Genomic DNA, 12,458 nt, shown 5'->3' on the forward strand with positions numbered 1-12,458 from the left:
CCATATGTCAATAAATCCTGGATTTACAGCAGTTTGCCTCACTTCAGGCTCTATTTCTGATTTTCCCTGCGGTCAACTCGCTAGCTGCAATGATGTCTTCCATTCAATGAACATAGAGAAAATAAGATTCTGCTCCCTATCATTATGTCTTGGGCCATTTCAGTAGCATGGATGACATTTTTGAGATGTACAATGACGCGTAGATGTGAATCCAGGTTTGCGGGTGAAATAGTAAAACACTTACTAGAAGTAGACTATCTCTTTCTTTCTTGTGAGTTATCAACACATAAAACATTGTGTGGGAAAGGACTCTGATAAGTGGAGAAAGATGCATTCTTCTTTAGTAAGATATATTAAAAATCTATGCATGTACTATTGATTTATAAAGAAGATTTTATAAAAAAAAGTAACACCTTGAAAACAAAAAAAATCAATTATCTTATTACGATACTCAACAAAAAAAATCAATTATCTTATTACGGTACTCATGGTGACATACACATTCTAAATGCCAAAAAAAGCATAGACGTCCAGATTACCCATATTTCGCCATTGAGCCCTGTGAGTTCTTTGGGCTTATTTGCAAAAAACATTCCAGACCAAGTGGATTTGATTCATGTTTTCATGCTCAGAATTGACAACCTCAGTATTATTGGAGTTACTGCTGGCTGATGTTCAACCATCACAATATTCTCATTGCAACCTCAATAGCTGCTGAAACATCATGAAGACCATCTTCACTTTCATCTAAATAATTATGACACCCCAGCTGCAGCTCTGAACATCTAATTTCTTTCTCCAACACCATCTTCAATCTGAACCTGTTGAAGTTGGCCAGGTTGTGTATGTGCCTCTTGTTGCATATGACACTAGTGGGCTGATGCACATAGTACCCAGGAGCCTCACTCATGTGAACAAGGTATTTCCAGACAATTAGGTTTCTAGCCTGTGTCTTTTTACATTTTGTAGGGATTCATGTTTAGCAGTAGGCACTCACTTAGCACAGGCACAGGTCTCGTTGCAAAAGACAAGGTAAGGTTTATTGCTTTTCTCCACTCTCCAAATGAAAAGGTTTTCTCCAGCATAAGAAAATAAACCATAACAGCTTTTCTTCAGCCCAAAACATAAGATAAACCACTCAGTCCGTATGTCAGGGTATGCACAGTGCAGTAACATGGTTGTACTCACACCACAGGGGGCATTGGCTATCGCAGACATAGTCTGGAAATCAACACTGACTTCTCTTGAGCTCCAATCCCCCAGAGAAGCGTCCACCTCCCTGTCCACTCACATTTGCTGGTCACTGAGCAGCTCCAACACACAGACTGCTGAGCTTCCCCAGCTGACTGACCAATAAATGAACACAGGGCCTGGCTCAATACATAGTTAGCCAGGGGCACATAATCCGGACCTCCAGTGCTAGATTTTAACAATCATAAACAATCAATAATTTAATGTCATGGTCATCTTTTTCTTCTTTTACATCTTCCATTACGTCTTCACACTCTTGGAAATTTTTACTGTGGGTGATGCAGAGAAGTCAGTAACAATCAGGGACATCCACCCAGATGTAGTTCACTTTATACCTGAAGTCAGAAACACCTGTGTTAATTATTGTTCAGTCCATAGTAAACACTAAATTATTCTAGTAGGTGTAGTAGGCATATTTTACTGATTATTATTATTTATTATTATTTATTGTTATAGCGCCATTTATTCCATGGCGCTTTACATGTAAAGAGGGGTATACATAATAGAAACAAGTACAATAATCTTAAACAATACAAGTCATAACTGGTACAGGAGGAGAGAGGACCCTGCCCGCGAAGGCTCACAATCTACAAGGGATGGGTGAGAATACAGTAGGCGAAGGATAGAGCTGGTCATGCAGTGGTTTGGTCGATTGGTGGTTACTGCAGGTTGTAGGCTTGTCGGAAGAGGTGGGTCTTCAGGCTCTTTTTGAAGGTTTCGATGGTAGGCGAGAGTCTGATGTGTTGTGGTAGAGGGTTCCAGAATAGAGGTGATACACAAGAGAAATCTTGTATACAATTGTGGGAAGAGGAGATAAGAGGGGAGTAGAGAAGGAGATCTTGTGAGGATCGGAGGTTGCGTGTAGGTAAGTACTGATCATCCTTTGTCATTCATTTTTTATTTTCTAATTTGTCCATAAGAATTTTGTATGTCCATCATTTTCGGCTAAACTGGCTAGAAAAAAAAGATTGTCAATCCTAGTGGCTGGAATGTTGGAAATTGAATTATTAATTTCCTGTTTACTGGGACTTTTCCAGATGGAGTCCTTATTGTTTGTAGAGAGGCTCTTCAAGTTAGTTTTTAATCTTACATTTCCATCTCAGCTTAATTTTTCATGTCAGTGCTACCACTGGCTAACGTTTGTAAAGGTTTGGGAAAAAGGATTTCCATTGCGTCATAATTACAGGATTTTATTGTCTGTTTGTATGAGCTGTAATTTACATATTTCTCAAACAATATTGAATGTGTCAGTTTGTTTCTTCATCTTTTTTAATGGTTTCTAAATAATGTCATGGAGATTTTACCCTTTGGATGTAGAATACACCCTTGTCTTCTTACCTTATTTATCACTGGCGGGACCCAAAACCCACGGCTAAAGGAATTATTATCATATCTGAAAGTGTTAAGCTCACCATTTTATTTTTATTTTTTTTACAAATAATATTTAATCCTTGATTTCTCTATTGTCTACTAAGCAAATCCACTCATATATAGTATGGCTGTGTGTTTCATACATATCTACTTATTTGATTGAGCATTATGCAATGCTCTATTTACCCTGCGGGTGTGCTGCAAGAGAACTGCACACTTGCCATGTGGTTCTGTTGAGGAGAGCCATTGGATCCGCCCATGGACTTGCTCATTGCCCAACCCACTAACCAATGGAATACATCCGATCACTCCCATTTTAGAGCTAACCGAGCCCCCTTACAAGAGATATATAAACTTGTGTTCTGACTGAATAAAGCCCTTGGAGCTGAGCCATAGATTGATCAAGGAGAGTTTACATCCGACTGTGTGGTGTATTTATTTTGGTGCGCACCTGATCAATATCCATTAGGCCAGGAGTAGGCAACTAGAGAGTGAACATTTATTAATTGTTCAACCTAACATATTTGGCGCCCAACGTGGGGCCAGCAGAGGAAGTGCCAGGAACCCTGAGGACTGGCGAGTGGAACAGCAGGACGCGCTGAATACCCTGAACCTGGAGACTGATCACCTCATTATCAGAACACGGTAAGTCTGCTGATTTTTATAATCTGTAGTCTTTACCTGTGTCCTTCGGGGTATCCTGTGCAGATTGCCTAACCGTGTCCGGTTTTCTTGGTATCTGTAAGACGGCAGAAGGGTCTCTCCGCTGCTGGTCATTTAATTGCAAGAACCATCACATGTTTTAGTTGCCTACTGCCTGTTACATGTTGTGAAAAGGGGAGATGACTGGTAGTTAAGAGAGCAAGTGAATTTTTCAGCTTTTTTTTTTTTTTTTTTTTTTTTTTTAAAAGGTAAGCAAATAAAAAAAAAATAGAAAAAATTTTTTTTGTCTGTGGTACAGTCCACGGTTGTCGCCTGTGATACGATTTTCAGTTCTGTATAGGAGAGACTAGGACCTTGAGTGAATTGACTCGGCCTAGGAGGGGCCCGTTAAACTTGGAGTGAGATGACTCAGTTCAGCGCCTAATAAATTGTGTAGCGGCCCGTAAACTTTGAGTGAGATGACTCAGTTCAAGCCAATTAAATTTAGTTTTGCCTTGTGACATCGAGTGAATTGACTCTGCACGGGGACTAGTAATTTAGGGAGCAATTTGATTAAGTAGGGAATAACTGGTTTGTAAAGTACGGAACACGGAAGTCAGACAGGGACCACGTGACAAGAAGGAATAGGAACTGAGTGCTGCAGACTCAGTTCCCTTTAGAATCTCAGGTTTGAGTCATCTCCCCTGTCTTATTGTTTGTTTGGTGTTTGTTATCTTGATAGATATATATACTGTATATTTATAGAAAGATGGAGAAATTAATGCAGTTCTGCCGTATTGGCACTAAGCCAAATTCAGATGGCAAGTTAGACCCGTGTACATTAGTGGCAACTCGTGAAGGGAAGGGTCATGTTAAACAATGTAAAAAGCTTATGAAGTTGTGTGGAATGCCAGAAGGGGGAAGGTTACAGCCCCTGGAGTGGAAGATTGTCTTGAAAGAAAGAAAAGGTATCCTAGAAGATAATGGATTGTTGTCTACTGCTAGGGCGTGGGAAAGAGTCTCTGAAAGTTTGTATAGAGAAAATTGGGTAGAAGGAAGGAAATAAAAAGGGTAGAGTTTTGAGTTATGTGTATTACAAAAATATATCCTGTGAGCGGCCACCACCGTATAATGGTGGCCCAGAGCCATGTGCTTATTCTGATGGTAGCAGCCATTTTGTGGATGGCAAATGTAATTTTGACTGCCATTTTGTGGATGGGCCATGTGCTAATTCTAATAGCAGCCATTTTGTTGATGGCAAATGTGTTAATTGTAATAGCAGCCATTTTGTGGTTGGCAAATGTGTTAATGCTGCAGCAGCCATTTTGTGGATGGCAAAAGTGCTTATTCTGATGGCAGCAGCCATTTTGTGGATGGGCCATGTGCTAACTCTAATAGCAGCCATTTTGTTGATGGCAAATGTGTTAATTGTAATAGCAGCCATTGTGTTGATGGCAAATGTGTTAATGCTGGCAGCAGCCAATTTGTGGATGGAAAATGTGTTAATTCTAATAGCAGCCATTTTGTAGATGGCAAATGTGTTAATGCTGGCAGTAGCCATTTTTTGGATGGCAAATGTGTTAATGCTGGCAGCAGCCATTTTGTGGATGGCAAATGTGTTAATGTTGACGGCAGCCATTTTGTGGATGAAAAAAGTGTCAATTCTAATGGCGGCCATTTTGTGGATGGCAAATGTAATATTGGCGGTGGCCATTTTGTGAATGGCAAATGTGCTGCTCCTGGTGGTGAACATCTTAGTCTAAGGTTACACACCACATCACCAAATCCTTGTTACCCAGTAATGACCACTAACGGCCAATACTATATTCTTTCGGGAAGTGAACAGGCTTTACCCATGTTTCCCGTCTCAGTGGTTTCCAATGGGGCACCGACCTTTCCCCTATCACTCCTGTCGTGAATCCAGCAATCTTCCCACCTGCATCGTCCCCGGCACCGACCCTTTCTACTGTCACTTACACTGCCAATTTAGCCGCACACCCACATGAGATGCTCCAAGCAACGGCCTCTCCTCCCAACACTTCCACTACAACCACACTCTCACGCAGTCTACCTAACCCTATACCCAGTACCTCACAGGCTCTCTTGCAGCCAAGCGCAAACCTATATGGGACGGTGGCAACTGTAACAAGGGGGGGCTCAATCTGGGAGGGGGATACCAATAGCACAGGAAGCACAAAGGGGAGGGAATGTTGGCAACCTATTTTTGAAAAATAGCTTCCTGAGGGATCCTTGTTAGTGGTGGGAAAGGGTGACATAACAACAATGGAGACAGTCGCTATTGTTAATGCTGCCAGCTAGAGCTATAGTGGAAGCAGGAGGGGCGACTATTCAAGCTGACAGTCAAATCAATGTTGAGTCACGTGGTCAGATAGCTGTTGGGGACATAGCGGTGACTAAATCTGGCAATCTTCCATGTAGAATGATCATACACGCTGTGACCCCTACTTTTGACCCTATTCATCCAGATGTTAGTGCTCAACAACTTCGTGCAGCAATAACTCGCATTTTAGAGTATGCAAATATTAGTGAGCAGATTGAGACCTTGACAATTCCCGCCATTGGTGTTGGCATTTTCGGTTTCCCTATTCATGCATGTACAAGGGAAATCATTGGAATTATAATAAACAAGTGTAGCCCCCCCCAAGCATTTGCTGCCTCTCTGAAATCAGGTTAATTAGTAATGAGGACAGGACTGTTAAAGCTTTTAAGACTGCCTGCGTCACCTGGACCCCGCACCATGATACTGGAGCTGCCCAAATAGGGCCCCTCATTCCAGGACTGTTACCTCCTCCTGCTCCTCATACACAAGGGATTACATCTGTACTCCTGGTGCCATCTCTACTCCCGCCTCAGGTGTCACCACCAACAGTGCCAATGCTCATGTCTGAGGAGCCCACCCTCTACGTCAAGTTTACACCCCAGCAAGCTGATACTCTGTTGAACGAAGTTCTAGATCCAGAAAAACAGCCGATGCCTTTCTACAGAAGCATGCTTCAAATCCAAAGTACTTACCCAGCCATGTGGCAAGATCTCATTTCCCTGGCAAATCTTAAAGCAGGCGATGCATATTGGCCTGTTATGGAGATCGCGTTCAATGATGCCTCGCTTGCCAGTGACACTACATGGGACTCTGGTGTTCAGTTCTGCGAACAACTTAAGACATGGGCCTCTGATGAGTTGGCTGACCTATCACATATTGTCGCCAATGGATTCCAGATGCCTCCAAGCTGATGCAGCCATTGTGCGATGACCTCAAGACGTCAGTGTTTCCACTATGTACCAAATCCGTGGAAGCTTTCTACGCTCTTAAACAGGGCCATACAGTCTGCACCAGCTCTTGGAATCCCAAATTCTGATATCATCTTAAGACATCCGGTTCTTTTAATGGCTCCACACTACATAAAAGCTATTCTAGGCCAGACTCAACCTAAACACCTGTCGCCACAGTGTCATGTGAGACTCCAATGTTCCCTCTTGGTCCGGATAATGTCACTCTTGTCCACTGCACCATCCTTAACCCGTCCACGCTGCTTCCTCTTTCCAGAGGGGATGTGGATGATTATGCTGATGCTCTCGGTGAAGATGCTTCTACACACTCAGAGGAGGATCATGACTGTCTTGAACAAATGCATGAAGAAGTAGCCTCCCAGAAAAATGTGTCTGAAGACCCATTCCCACATGCTGACCTGACGTTCTTCACTGATGGTTCCAGATTTGCAGATGAAACAGGAAGGTTCCATATGGGATATGCTATGGTTACACATGACCAGGTCATCTCAGCCGGATCCCTACCACCGCACATGTCTGCACAAGAAGCGGAACTTAAGGCTTTGATGTTGGCTTGTCAGGAAGCGACTGAGAAGGTGGTCAACATCTATACGGATTCAAGATACGCTTTCGGAGTGGCTCATGACTTCGGCAGTATCTGGGCAGCCAGAGGATACCTAACTTCCAGTGGAAATCCTGTAAAACATGCTGCTATCATGCAAGAACTTGTGGCCGCTCTAGATCTACCTTTGGAGGTTGCAGTGATCGAGATCAAAGCTCATGGGAGATTGGATTCTCCAGAAGCAAGGGGGAACTTCTTTGCTGACAAAACAGCAAAAACTTATGCTGCGGATCCATTTGGGAAAGAGAAAGCAGCGATGTACGTGTAACAAGAAACTGAAGAAGGGCCTAAATGCTCTCTTATGAGGATTATCCATCTACATCAAGACAAGACATCAGATGATGAAAAGAAGTCATGGCAAGAAGGAGGAGCTAAAAAGGATGAAGATGGAGTCTGGAGAATGAACAAAAAGCTCTGTCTACCCCGTAATCTGTACCCCTCAGTGACAGAATGGGCACACAGTAACACCCACAGAGACAAGAATCAGATGAATGACCTGATTTGGAAGACTTATATGGCACCTGGGATCTCTACTGTCACCCAAAAATATTGCAAGTCCTGCCTTGTGTGTGCAACATGTAATCCAGCACCGCCTCAGAAAGTTACTCAGAAACATTTGGCTAAACCACTCTATCCCTTTCAGAGGATTCAGATTGATCACATTCAAATGCCAAAAGTAGGGAAGTACAAATACGTACTGGTAGTGACTGACATGTTCTCAAGATGGCCCGAAGCCTATCCAGTAGGGTTGAGCGACTTTTACTTTATAGGATCGGGTCGGGTTTCACGAAACCCGACTTTCTCAAAAGTCGGGTCGAGTGAAATCGGCCGATCCTATAAAAAAGTCGGGGTCGGGGTCGGCCGAAACGCGAAACCCAATGCAGTGCAATGGGATACTATGGTTCCCAGGGTCTGAAGGAGAGAAAACTCTCCTTCAGGCCCTGGGATCCATATTTAAGTGTAAAATAAAGAATTAATATAAAAAATATTGATATACTCACCCTCTGACGCGCCCTGGTACTAACCGGCATCTTCCGTTCCTAAGAATGGCGCTTGAAAGACCTTTCGAATGCTTCATGGCTTGTGATTGGTCGCGGCGGCCCACATGACCGCTCAGCGACCAATCACAACAAGCCGTGATGTAATTCTCAGGTCCTAAATTCCTCATTCTAGGAATTTAGGCCATGAGAATTACGTCACGGCTTGTTGTGATTGGTCGCTCAGCGGTCACGTGGGCCGCCGCGACCAATCACAAGCCGTGAAGCATTCGAAAGGTCTTTCAAGCGCCATTCTTAGGAACGGAAGATGACGGTTACCAGCGGTGATGTCCAGGCTGCGTCGGAGAGGTGAGTATATCAATATTTTTTATTTTAATTCTTTATTTTACACTTAAATGTGGATTCCGATACCGAGTTCCGATATCGCAAACATATCGGAACTCGGTATCTGAATTCCGATACCAGATTCAGAAGATCGCCGACCTCATGGCCGACCCCACACAGGGGTCGGGTCGGGTTTCATGAAACCCGACTTTGCCAAAAGTCGGCGACTTCTGAAAATGGCCGACCCGTTTCGCTCAAGCCTACTATCCAGTAACCAACATGACTGCAAGAGTGACTGTTAAGAGCCTGATGACTGAAGTAGTATGCAGATATGGGGTCCCAGAGGTAATTGAGAGTGACCAAGTACCCGCATTCATTGCAGCACTGACTAAGGAACTATGGACATTGGTGGGAGCTGATTTGGGTTTACATACTCCATATCACCCACAGAGCAGTGGGAAAGTAGAAACACTGAATGGCACCTTCAAAAATAAAATACTGAAAGCCAGTTAGGAGGTCAGACTTGGACAGACATTTTGCCCGTTGCCTTATACTCAGTCAGAAACACTGCAAGGGGTCCCACTAAACTTACACCATTCGAGATTCTTTTTGGGGGGCCTCCAAGGTTGGGTCAATATTTTCCACAACAGATAGCCTTAGGAAGTGATACTCTTGTAAATTATGTAATTGCCCTTACTAAAGAACTGTCAGTAACACATGTACAAGTTTTATCATCCATTCCAGGTCCAGATTCCAGTGAAGGTACCCATACTTTCCAACCTGGTGACTACGTGCTGGTAAAGAAGTTCATCAGAAAGACATCCCTGGAGTCGATATTTCAGGGTCCCTACCAAGTGCTCCTGACTACTCCTACTTCGGTCAGGGTTGCTGATCGCCTCCTGGATCCATCTCTCACATTGTAAATGTGTTAGACAGTTAGGGACAGAGTAGGATCTGACCTGCTTGTCAAAGTCCAGCTACAAAGGGAGGTTTTCCACAAGGAAAAACTTGTCTCAAACTGATGAAAACTCCAATTCCCCCCTCCCGGGCAAGGCGGTCAGATCTAGGATGTGTACATCAGGGTTAGTCGCATGTGTATTTTATGCAACCATGGAGATGGGAGATTGGAGAGTAATAGATCCAGCAGGTAGAAAAGTCCCGAGGACACTGGTAACGCGCTCTGATATATCTCCTGATATACCCATAATTGGTCACACATTCTCTGGTGTCTATAGCATCCGAATTGTCATGAAGCCTCTGATGTCATAGTGACACTTAACACCGGTGGGTTAGGGAACAATGATGGGATGAAGAAAAAAAAAAAAAGGTTAATAAAGTATTTAGGGGGGACTGTTGAGGAGAGCCATAAGATCAAATACTTAATTAACCTCAAGATATAAGAGATTGAGAGAAGCAACCCATAACGTGTATTGTTTAACCTTACATAAGTTTTCTCAGATCAAAGTGAGACACTAAAGATGGCTGCCATTTCCTGTATCAGCATGCCATGTGCTGGGTAGAAAAAAACAAAAGAAAAACGGGTAGCATGCATGCTGAAGGGATCACCACAAAAATGTACCAAAAAATAATAACAATTTTATTAAATTAAATTAAACCACACATGATGAACACTACACAAAGCAGTTAAAAGCAATTAAAATTTGCAAAGACATAGCAAACAAATATGAAAACCAGACCAGTGATAAGGTCAAACCACAGTGTCACCCTGAAAGCTACCTAAGGGATAAGAAGATGATAAGAGACCTCCCGTGGCTGAAAACAGCCAAATAATAGGGCGTCCTATACAACCTGAGAAGATAGACCAGGCCTCCAAGGTAGCATCCCCATGCAATGGATCAGGGCAATAAAGAATGATGAAATAGGAGGGTGACACCGGGCACAAGTGCCAGCATGCCATGTGCTGGTATCCAAGATGACGCCCACCCTGATGACCTCATGGATCCACCCACAGTGATGCCCACCCTGATGACCTCATGGACCAACCCACCCTGATGACCTCATGGATCCGCCCATGACTTGCTCATTGCCCAACCCACTAACCAATGGAATACATCTGATCACTCCCATTTTAGAGCTAACCGAGCCCCCTTACAGGAGATATACAAACTTGTGATCTGACTGAATAAAGCCCTTGGAGCTGAGCCATAGATTGATCAAGGAGAGTCTACATCCGACTGTGTGGTGTATTTCTTTTGGTGCGCACCTGATCAATATCCATTAGGCCAGGAGTAGGCAACTAGAGAGTGAACATTTATTAATTGTTCAACCTAAAAGTTCTATGACACAGAGTAGAGCTGACACCTGATAATCCCAGGAGTGAGGTATAGTACAATCAGCTAGTGATGAGCGAGTTTACTCGTTGCTCAGGTTTCCCAGAGCATGCTCGGGTAGTCTCCGAGTGAGTATTTTGTAGTGCTCAGAGACTTAGTTTTCGTTGCTGCAGCTGCATGATTTGCGGTAGCTAGACAGGCTGAACACATGAGGGGATTCCCTAACAAACAGGCATACCTCACATATATTCAGCCTGTCTAGCTGCCGCAAATCATGCAGCTGAGGAGACGAAAACTAAATCTCCGAGCACTACAAAATACTTGGAGATCACCCGAGCATACTCTAGGAAACCCGAGTAATGAGTATACTCGCTCATCACTACAATCAGCCTATTGTTGGGGGACCCTGAAAAACAGAAAAAAAGCTATTCCAAAGTGGATACTTCTATTACTGTTGGAAAATGGTCAAAAAGGCAATTCTATACTGTTTCTCCAGTAGTTGTGTATTATTATACAGTGAACCTAATAATGAGGTCAGTTTGGCCACACATCATGGTCACATCTAAAAGACGCTGGGGAAAAGTCTCTTCACCACATGAAATCGTTAAAGTAATATTCAATTTGCAGCATGAGACATTCTAAAAGCCTCCTTAGAATACAGATCTGGTTTCATCCTAGAATTATCATAGGGGTTTAAGTTTCTAAAACTGGAGCACACAGTGGAATCCCAGAGGTTGTAATTGGAAATGGGTACCCCAGAATATTTACATGAGTTATGTAATTCACATTTGAGAAGTGTTATATAAAGAGACACACAGTTACCTACAATGACTTACATGCAACCTCTTCACTCCATGCTTTTCTTCTATTTTAATGTCAAGTTAAAATATGTATATATATATATATATATATATATATATATATATATATATATATATATATACAGTGCCTTGAGAAAGTATTCGGCCCCAATTGTGTTCCACTTGTTGTTGATTCTTCACCAAAAAATTTACATTTGGTATCTTTATGTTTGAAGCATGATATGTAGGAAAAGGTTGAAAAGTCCCAGGGAGCCTAATACTTTCACAAGCACTGTATGTATATATATATATATATATATATATATATACTGTATATATACAGCTCTGGTGGCAAAAATTAAAAGACCACTGCAAAATGTTCAGTTTGTCTGACTTTTCTCTTTCCACTTGCGAGATAAACGTCCATGTCTCGCTTGTGAAAACCAAGTGCCGGCGCCACAGCTTCGTTTTCACATGCGAGTCACGGACGTTTATCTCGCAAGTGAGAAGGAGCCCTTAAGGGTAAATTTTTGAGTGAGATGTAAATTGTTCATTTATTCTATAAACTTCTGAAAACATGTCTCCGAATTTCCAAGCAATCCATTTTGTATTTATTTTCTGAAAATGAGAAATGTTCAAAATTTAAAAAAAACCCAGTGAATTCAGACCTTAAATAATGCAAAGAAAACAAGTCCATAATTTTTAGAAACAACAAAACTAATGTTTTAACGCAGGAAGAGTTCAGAAATCAGTATTTTGTGGAATAACCATGATTTATAATCACAGCTTTCATGTGTCTTGGCATGCTTTACACCAGCCTTTCACACTGCTTTTGGGTGACCTTATGCCACTCCTGGTACAAAAACGTAAG

The sequence above is a fragment of the Ranitomeya variabilis genome, chromosome 6 (assembly GCF_051348905.1).
Source record: "Ranitomeya variabilis isolate aRanVar5 chromosome 6, aRanVar5.hap1, whole genome shotgun sequence".
NCBI classification, from domain to species: Eukaryota; Metazoa; Chordata; class Amphibia; order Anura; family Dendrobatidae; genus Ranitomeya; species Ranitomeya variabilis.